This window comes from Microtus oregoni, unplaced genomic scaffold (genome assembly GCF_018167655.1).
Source record: "Microtus oregoni isolate MIOR12 unplaced genomic scaffold, Mior012 000050F_ref0000143, whole genome shotgun sequence".
Lineage (NCBI taxonomy): Eukaryota > Metazoa > Chordata > Mammalia > Rodentia > Cricetidae > Microtus > Microtus oregoni.
In genome coordinates, this window is record NW_024543256.1 from 3,367,785 (window position 1) to 3,376,977 (window position 9,193).

General features: G+C 44.6%; 1 pseudogene; it reads right to left on the bottom strand.

Moving 5' to 3' along the window:
- Window positions 1-5,232: 5,232 nt before the first annotated feature.
- LOC121437081 lies at window positions 5,233-8,734 on the bottom strand (annotated as a pseudogene).
- Between the last annotated feature and the right edge of the window lie 459 nt (window positions 8,735-9,193).

Here is a 9,193-nt window from a genome sequence, read left to right on the forward strand (position 1 = left end):
GCTGGGAGCATGGTGTCTCTCTCTCTGAGGTGTCTGCTCCTGAGAGAAGAGCTATGGAGTCTGAGCTCACTTCCTCTTCCTCCCAGTGTTCTGTTCTGTTTACTCCTCCCACCTATCTTCTAACCAATGAGGGCCAAGCAGTTTCTTTTTATTTAACCAATGACCTTCCTCCATCAGTCCTTGGTTAGCAGAGGAGAGAGTGCCTGAACTGTTTTTGCTCCACTATCATGCTGATGATTATCTCGAATATCACCATAGAGTCTTTGTCAGGCGATGAATGGAGATAGAGAAAGAGACCCTTATCAGAGCTATGGACTGAGCTCCCAAGGTCCAGATGAAAGGCAGAAGGAGGGAGAAGGTGACCAAGAAAATTAGGACCACAATGGGTAGTTCTGCTAACTGAAGCAGAGTGCCTGTTCATATGGGAGCTCACAAAATCCAGCTGGACAGGGTCTAAATGAGCATGTGATCAATCCAGACTCTCTGATTGTGGCTGACAATGGTGGCTGACTGAGAAGCCATTGATAAAGACGCTAGGACTTGTTTTTATGTTATGGCTTTATGGGACCCTAGTCTATATGGATGCACAGCTCCCTAGGCCTGGATGTAGGGGAGAGGGCCTTGGACGTCCTACAAGGCAGGATTCCTGGCCCTCTCTCAAGCAGGGCGGGAGAGGGATAGGAGGGTATGGGGGAGCGGGAGGGGATTGGGAGGAGAGAAGGAGTGTAAATAATTGAATGAAAAAATAATTTTTTTTAAAAAAAATACATTCAGAAAAAAGATTGAAGGGGGTTGGGGGGAGGATTGTGTAGGGAGTGGGAGGCGAAGGAAAGGAGGGGAAGAAGTTGTAATTTGAATTGGTATTTTTTAAAGTAATAAAATAAAATAATAAAAAAGAAAGAAATATTATCTCACTGATTTTCTGCTTTTCATCTATTTTAACACAACTTTATATTCTAAGAACACTAAAATTTTGATTACTCTGTTGCAGGAGCTCCTTCCGCTCCTTTAGCCAATAGCTGCTGAGATACCAGCCCTTTGGGGCGTAGTCTCTCTCCCTTTAAAAAAGCGGCCACTGCCCTCCACTCTCTCTCTGGGTTCCTGCTCCATTTCCAGGGACTAGGCTCCCTTCTTGATTGCGCAGAGGGCTGTTGTCTGGGACGGTGATCTGTAAGTTTTTTCCCCCTTAAATAATTAGCCATTCTATTTATCATAATTCCAAACTGGTGTGGGATTGTTTGTAACTTACTCCTTCAATTACTCCACTCCTTTGACGATCTGAATAATCTGTTATACTTATTTAACAGTATATATGAAAGTAATCCAGTTATTTCCTCCTATGTTGTTCATGTGTCTTCTATTTACATGAGGTTTTATTTTATTCACATTCTGAAGTCATAAAAATATTTTACCTGAGATAACATTTTTATGAACTATTTTATCTGTTCAGAATTTAATATTGCAAGTCTATCACATATTTCTAACTTCATTCATTTATCACATAAAAGAGATGAACTCCAGAAATACAGAAGATTATAAACTAAAATAAGTCAAAGTAATCAAATATCTGCTTCCTCCTGGATTAAGATAATCTACTGGTAAACTGATTGTTAGTAGAAAATTAAATTTCTATAGCTATCGATAAAATAATGTAAAGCTTTTGTACTATTTATTTGAATTTTCAGTGAATGTTTCCAGGTACACTAAAAAGGATGTCTGATATTAATAGTATTTATTTATTAATATTATGAATTTTATTATTCTGTTGACAGATATATTATAAGAAAGTTTAATAACTGACAAAGTAATGACCTCCAGTTGCTTGTCTTCCATGATTATACCTTTAGTATTAATCTTTAAATATCTTTAGCTAAATACACTTTTTAAATTTCCTGAAATATTAGTAATATTAAGAAAATCATATTTGTCTTAATTTAGAATAATATATCCTTTTACTAAATTATCCCTTCTAGAAACCTTGGAAAATGAGCTTTATATTTGACTGTGTTATTCACATTATTCCTATAATTTTTTTTTAGTTAAAATTAATAAAAAAAAATTATTGAATTTCAGGAACTTGGTACTTTTTTTAAAAAATTCCAAATCTTTGCACACAGATCACCACTCTGCTTACTCAAGAACAGCAGATGCTCGGACTTAACGATTGTCACTTCTCCCCTTGTGTTACACAGCATAGAAAACCCAAGTCCTGATACTCTCCAGCCCGTTTTGAACTACTTCAGCTACTCTGTGCCCAGCCACCCCCGGCAGAGGACAAGGAGGTGAGGTGGGGTGTTTATAGAGACATTCTGCGGTGTGGAGAATATACAAAGTATGCCACACACATTCTGGATTGCACTGTACCCAGGACACAGCAAAGTTTCCCTTTGTGTTCTGTGTGGTTCAAGCCAAAGCTACTCAAGTTATCTAGTCCCTGAGGGAGCTCAGAAGTTTGGTAAAGGTCGAAGAGAGACTCATTAAGCATTCAACACTGAGGTGCCACAGTGGACCTGGGAACTGCTGCAAGCTACTTGTGGTGTCAGGGTCATTGCCCCCACCCCACATCAGACAGCAGACGAGCCCAGCCATGGTGTGTGGAGCGGCTTCTGGGGACGCAGAGGAACATGGACTAAAGCAGTGCCTGCAAAACTGGCAAGGAAACCTGGGTTCAGTACTGTTAGTCTGCGGCTTAGCTTGTGTCTGCTCCGTTCAGCTTTACATTCCTATGTACCAAAGAGCAGCAAGGAGAAGAGGTGAGTATGTGCCTATAGCTGCACAGGACACTTCACTCACTTGAGACTGAGAATGTGGCCTTCAAGAAAAAAAAAATCCTCCTTCTATCTTCAGAATTTTTCTATGATCCCCCAAAAGAAACCCATGCAGACTCCTAAGGTCTGTCTGGAGCTCAGAGGTAACGAGTCTGCAGACTTGACTCACGCAGGGAACATCTACCCAATCCTAGTCAAGTATGCTACACACAGATGTCCCCAGACACACAATATGTTCAGCTGGTGGTGCCCGAACCCACCTCATTAGGGTGGCCTCCTGCTAGCGCACCACATAACTGAGGCCCAGAGCTGGGACACACATGCTGGGCACAACAGAACCCAAAGTGCTTTGCAAACTGCAAACCTTTAAGAAATACACATTTCAAGGTTACCTGCAAGATGGAGGAGGCAGACTGTGGCTTGGAGGGGCTCCAGTCCCCAGACTGCTGTCCAAAGGCAGACTTCTGTGGCGCACACATGTTCTCACTCACATGATGTCTCATCTTTTATTGTTTTCAGTGGCTGAGTTATATAAATCCAGCTTGTGCACAGTAACTCCAGAACGTCAACACACATCATCTGCAGTAACATTATGACAGCTCCATACTGTGGGTGAAGCAATACTTAGAACAGACATCATATTTGGTCTTTATGTAAATAATGTTTTAAATTGCCTAAATATACCATTCTGAGCCATTTCATTCTACCAGGAAATTACAGGGTTTTCCCCCCGTCTCTTAAAAAAAAATAAATACCAAAATAACTACATTTAAATAAATAACGTTATGATGATGACATTAAAAAAAAAACCCACAACGAGGCTAAGTCCCTCTGCCTGCTGCTCAGCTAAGTCCAGAATGCTCCGGAAAGATGATCGGTGATCCTGGATGTGGGCTGGGCTGCTGGCCTCCCACATCTCCTCACCCTTCCCACTTAAATTTTCCGTATATAGGACGTAAGTCAGACTTAGAGTGGGACTTCATTCTGAAAAGCCAGAGAAACCTCTAGAGAATCAGAAAATGGCCTGGATTCTTGAGAACCTGGCCACTGGGTCTTACTTCCAAGACCCTCAATCTCTCCAAGAGCTCTCGCCATGGAGGTAACCAGTCAGGTGCCAGAAGCCAGAGTGGACCCCTATGATTCCCAGCAGGGTTCTGGGAAAGACCCATGACTTCGGTCTGAAAAGGGAGGTGTAACAAAAGCTGGGTCTGTTTCCCAAGGGGGGAGGGGGATCTGCTGCTTTAAGCATACACAATATGTAGGAGATTCGTTTACTAGAGTGGGAAACTATGCCAACGACAAAGTCAACATAAAGAAACAGACAACAGAACGAGCAAGAACGGGTACGTGCAGCCCAGAGAATAGAGGCTCCCGGGGTCCCTTGTCCCATTGCCCTGGCCTTATGGGTCCATGCAGCCTCAGTCCGCCCACCCTCTACAATGGCACAGGGAACTGCTCTGAACAGAAATGGGCAAGCAGGTATCCTAAAGAAGTGCCACCCAAACAGGCCGGACAGACCAGAGCAAACCATCCCATGGGCTGGAAACAAACCACAGAAACAAACAGAATGACATTCTTTCCCCCAAATGGATCTCAAATTTCCAGAGTAGAAAGGGAATGCTATGAAATGTCAAAGACCCCGTTATTTAGTAAAGAAAGGACATCTCCAAGTATTCTAAGTCCTCATGTAGACAACAAAATACTGTCTTGTCTCTCAGCTGCAACCAGCAGGTCCTATGAGGGCAGCAGGTGGCTATGGCTCTGTCCCCTAGAGGAAAGCCAGAGAGATCCACTTGCAGCGGGTGCTGCATCTGCACAAGATACTCATAGTTCTTGCTTGTAGTAAAAGCTGAGCCCACAGATGACACCACCTCTGGAACCAGGGTTGCTGTTGTGGGTCTGTTCCAGTCTAACTTGTTTTTAAATTAGGGAGTTTTCTATTTCCATCCATTTGCATGCAAAATTTGAGAAATCATTGTTTTTTAACACAGCGTAGTACTCTAATGTGTATATATTCCACACTTTCTTCATCCATTCTTCCATTGAAGGGCATCTAGGTTGTTTCCAGGTTCTGGCTATTACAAATAATACTGCTATGAACATAGTTGAACAAATGCTCTTGTCATATGATAGGGGAACCCTGACTGCTCTTTGGACTGGAGAGGGAGGGGGAGAGGAGTGGGGGGAGGGGGAGAAGGGTCGGAGGAGGGGGAGAAGGGTGGGGGGGGAGGGAAATGGGAGACTGGGAGGAGGCGGAAACTTGTTTTTTTTTCCTTTTCTCAATAAAAAAATTAAAAAAAAATAGGGAGTTTTAAGGCCACCTGGGTTCATGTTTTCAGTGCTAAGAGGTGAAGTCCAACTGCAGGGCCCTTTACCCACTGAGGATGGGCTCCCTGCTTCATGAAGAGGCAGCATCTCCTTTTGGCACCACAAATTGATGTCTGAAGAGAAGATCTCCCAACAGCTAGTTCTGGATCCCCTTCTCTCTCATAGCTGCTGGTGGCGCATCTACGCTCAGGGCAATGACAATGCTCTCGCCATCTTCTGCTTTAATGCGCTTGAGCTCCGGCTTCTCTGCCTGGTCACCGTTCTGACGCTTTGTGGGCAGGGATGCCGATGCTGACGCATGGGTTGCCAGCATATGGAGAGGACTCGCCACTGCGTTGTTGACCTGGCTGTGCACTGCTGGAGGCACTGGTACCACGTGAGTTCCATTTTGCGTTACAGTTTTTTATTGGAAGCTGGTGTTGACCTAAAGGCGCCTGTTGTACTATGGTCACTGTCTGGACAGGGGTACTCTGTGATGTCTGGATGACTCGGCTAGCAGTGCTTAGTGTGGCTGGGCTAATTGCAGGGACAGGCTCTACTTTCACTTTGACTTCTCTGTGATCGCCATTCTCTTGTGTTTCTGCCATAGGAGGAGCCAGCACTGCAGCCTGAGTGATCCCAGCTTGTCCAGCAACTGTGTATGTGTTTGCTGGGGCCAGTCCAGCCACACTGGTGACTGACACTGCTGGTATCTGATGGACAACATGTACCCTCTGCACGACAGGTGGCTGAGAGGTGGATGTGGTCACTGGGGTTGCAACAGTGTAGGTGACAGGCTTAATGGCCAGGGGTAGCTGCCGTTGGACAGTGATTAAGACGGGCTGACTAGAGAGAGGTGACCCTGGTGCACTTTGTGCAAACCTGCAAACCGTGCCTCCTGGATGACGGCAAGTTTGGGTTGTGAGGCGCCAGGCTCCAGCTCCAAGGGGGCTGGGGAGCCCTCCCTCGACAGACAGGCTCTCCGGGGTCTGGGCGCCACTGGAGTGAGCGGACAACACTCCTGCATGGTTGGGAGAGGCTGGCGCACTCCTAGAGGAGAGTGGTCCCAGGGGGGTTCTAAAGCAAGGCACGCCCCTAGGCCATCTCTTCCTAAAAGCCTGCTCTACCAGCTTGCTCTAGGAGGCAGGATCTATCCTCCAGAAAGAGCCTTTGCCTGGTTCTTCCTGGTAACGTGGCACTTTGATGAAATAACGGTTCAGAGAGAGATTGTGGCGAATTGAATTCTGCCAGCCCTTGTCCGCAGTCCTATAGTATGGATAATTTTTAGCGATGTATATATAAATTCCATTTAGGGTGAGTTGTTTATTAGGAGCCACTGTAATTGCTTGTACTGCCAACTGTGCATAGGAGTAAGGTGGCTTTGAGTCATCCTTTGGTCTGTCTCCACCTGAAGCTTCCTTTTCATTTTCTGGCTGTGAATTGTCAGCCATTAAATTGAGGTCAGATGGTATCACACGGCCCATTTTGTACCCTGAAGATCCTGCTTCCCGGGGACTGGATGGGCAGGAGTTTGCAGCACTGATGGTTCCCGTGGGGGAGGGAAGGGGGCTGATGAGGTGGGCCATGGTGTCTGGAATGTTAATGGTCAGGGGTGAGATGTGTGGCTGCACAGGCTTCACTGGCGACTCTGGGGCTTCTTGCTTCTCTCTCTTCTCACTGGACAGAGCTGTGAATGTTATCTTGATGTTTGTGCTCGGAAACCTGAAAGTGCACACGCGCAGCTGAAGTAATAAGGGTGGTGGCGGGGCTGTGTCCCCAACACCCCAGCCGCCTGCCCGGCTAGCTTATGACCCGAAATAATTACACAGACACTGTATTCTTTTAAACACTGCTTGGCCCTTTAGCCCTAGCCCTTACAGGCTAATTCTCACATCCCGATTAACCCATTTCTAATAAACTGTAGCACCGGTCTTACCGGGAAGATTCTAGCCTATGTCCATCCTGGGTCGGAGCTTCATCCCGGGAGCCAGGAGCATGGCGTCTCCCTCAGGCGTCTGCTCCCGTGAGGAGAGCTGTCGAGACTCTGACCTCACTTCCTCTTCCTCCCAGCATTTTGTTCTGTTTACTCCACCCACAGGGCCAAGCAGTTTCTTTATTGGCCAATGACCTTCCTCCATCATTTCCCCTTTTTCGGTTTAAACAAAAAAAAAGGCTTTAACTTTAACATAGCAAAATTACATAAAACAAAACAGTTATCAAGTAAAAGTTACAATAATCTTTATCATAACTAAGGAAAACTATAACTATAACTAACTATTCTTAACTCCATCAAAGATTCCAGAAAGATACAATACTACCTAAGCAAACAAGAAAAAAGCAACTTTTAAAATTCTAGAAATGACAGAGACATCTCGCTACCTGGACAGTCACCCAAAGTTCTTTTGTACGGTTGGGGCATCCATCTTCAGCCTTCAGGCCCATGGTATCCAGCAGACATTTCCATAAAGCAGGAAAATTCAAAGTCAGTTCAGTCACTATCTGTTGTGTCCTACAGAATGTCTCGCAGACTCTTTCAAAATGAATCAGGAACCCCGAAAGATCATCTCACCTTAGGCAAGTTCAGTAGTCCTCTCTCTGTGGGTTCTGTGTCCAGTTTATGCAGTAGTCCAGGCAAGAGCAGTTTCTTGCCCAAATGGCTATCAAAACTCCATAACGAGCCTCTTCGATGCCCATCTTCCTCTTGAAGTAGATTGGTGCTGCCAGGAGCAGAGTGTCTCATTGTCATGAAAAGTCCTCAGTTATTAAAACATTAAATGTCCTATTCTGTAATCTTTGAAAGACATGAAGAATGTCTATCTAAAATATATCTCTATATATCTAGAAAATCTAACTAACATGACTACAAGCTTTACTATTATCGATGATTATCCATTAACAACCTATATTTCTTAATTATACAGTACATATTTAAATGAACTACACAATCACAATACCTTAATCAAAATCAGAAACACTTATACATATAACAAAATTGACCTTAAATCTCTATCAATAAAGCAAAATCTATACTAATGTAAATTATTCATATCTATATCATATCCCCCTTTAAATGTAAAAGGACGTTTATAAACCATATTTGGGAGCATGGGTGCAGTTTTTTCTCTCCAAACTGCTTCCTGCTGAATGGGGGCGTCGTTAATTAGGTCTTTCATGGTATAACCTGTGTGCTAGTTTCATCTCAGTTGGCAGTTGAGCAAAGCAATTTTTTGAAGGCGTTCACACCAACCCTTCAGGAGGGCGTGGTCCATCATACCAAATTGGAATAGAAGAAATGAACAGCGTCTCACCCTCAGTGAAAACAAAATAAGAAACTCCTTTCCAAAGCGTCATGTCCTTAGATCCAAATTTCAAAGTCAAGGCTGCGTGGGTTCTGGGGTGGCCGGGCTATGGCCGCCGCCCGGGGGTGTGAAGATCTCCAGGTGGCGCCGCGAAATGAAGCTCGAATTGCCGATGCTCACGTCCACCGAGCCCTGCAACGAGTTGCGCCCGACGGTCACCGAACGCTTCTTCATGAGGTACTCGAACTCGCGGCCTTCGAGCCGCGCCACGGCCCAGCTACCATGCAGGGATCTGCAGCCCCCCCCCACGCCGCCCGTGGGAGGGGCGCCCGCGCCCCACAGCGCCACCAAGGCCGCCATCGCCTGCGAGGCCTGGTCCATCCGCACAGGCGCCCTGGTGGGCCCAGGCCCGGGCACGGTCATGGGCCGCGCGAGCCAAGCCTATCATTTTCTTAAATAGATTTTATACATTCTAAAGATTTATTACAGATAGCCACATTCTACCTGTATGGTGTTGCCATGTAATAATTGTGATTTATAAAGAAAAACTGATGGTTTATATATTTATGATGAATTCAGACATCTTATGAGAAGCGTGCATAATACCTAGTAAGAGGTTTTTTATATTATCTCCAATTTTGGTAAAATTTGTATTCATTTGGAAATAATAAATAATATTATTGAATTTGTAACTCTTTATATATTTTTTCATTAAAATTATTAACAAGTTTTCCCAATTGCTATAATGCTAGATCTTAACTGACTGATAGCCTCACAAGTATATTTATTTAGCTACTCAAGAAATTTTTGAGGAAAAAA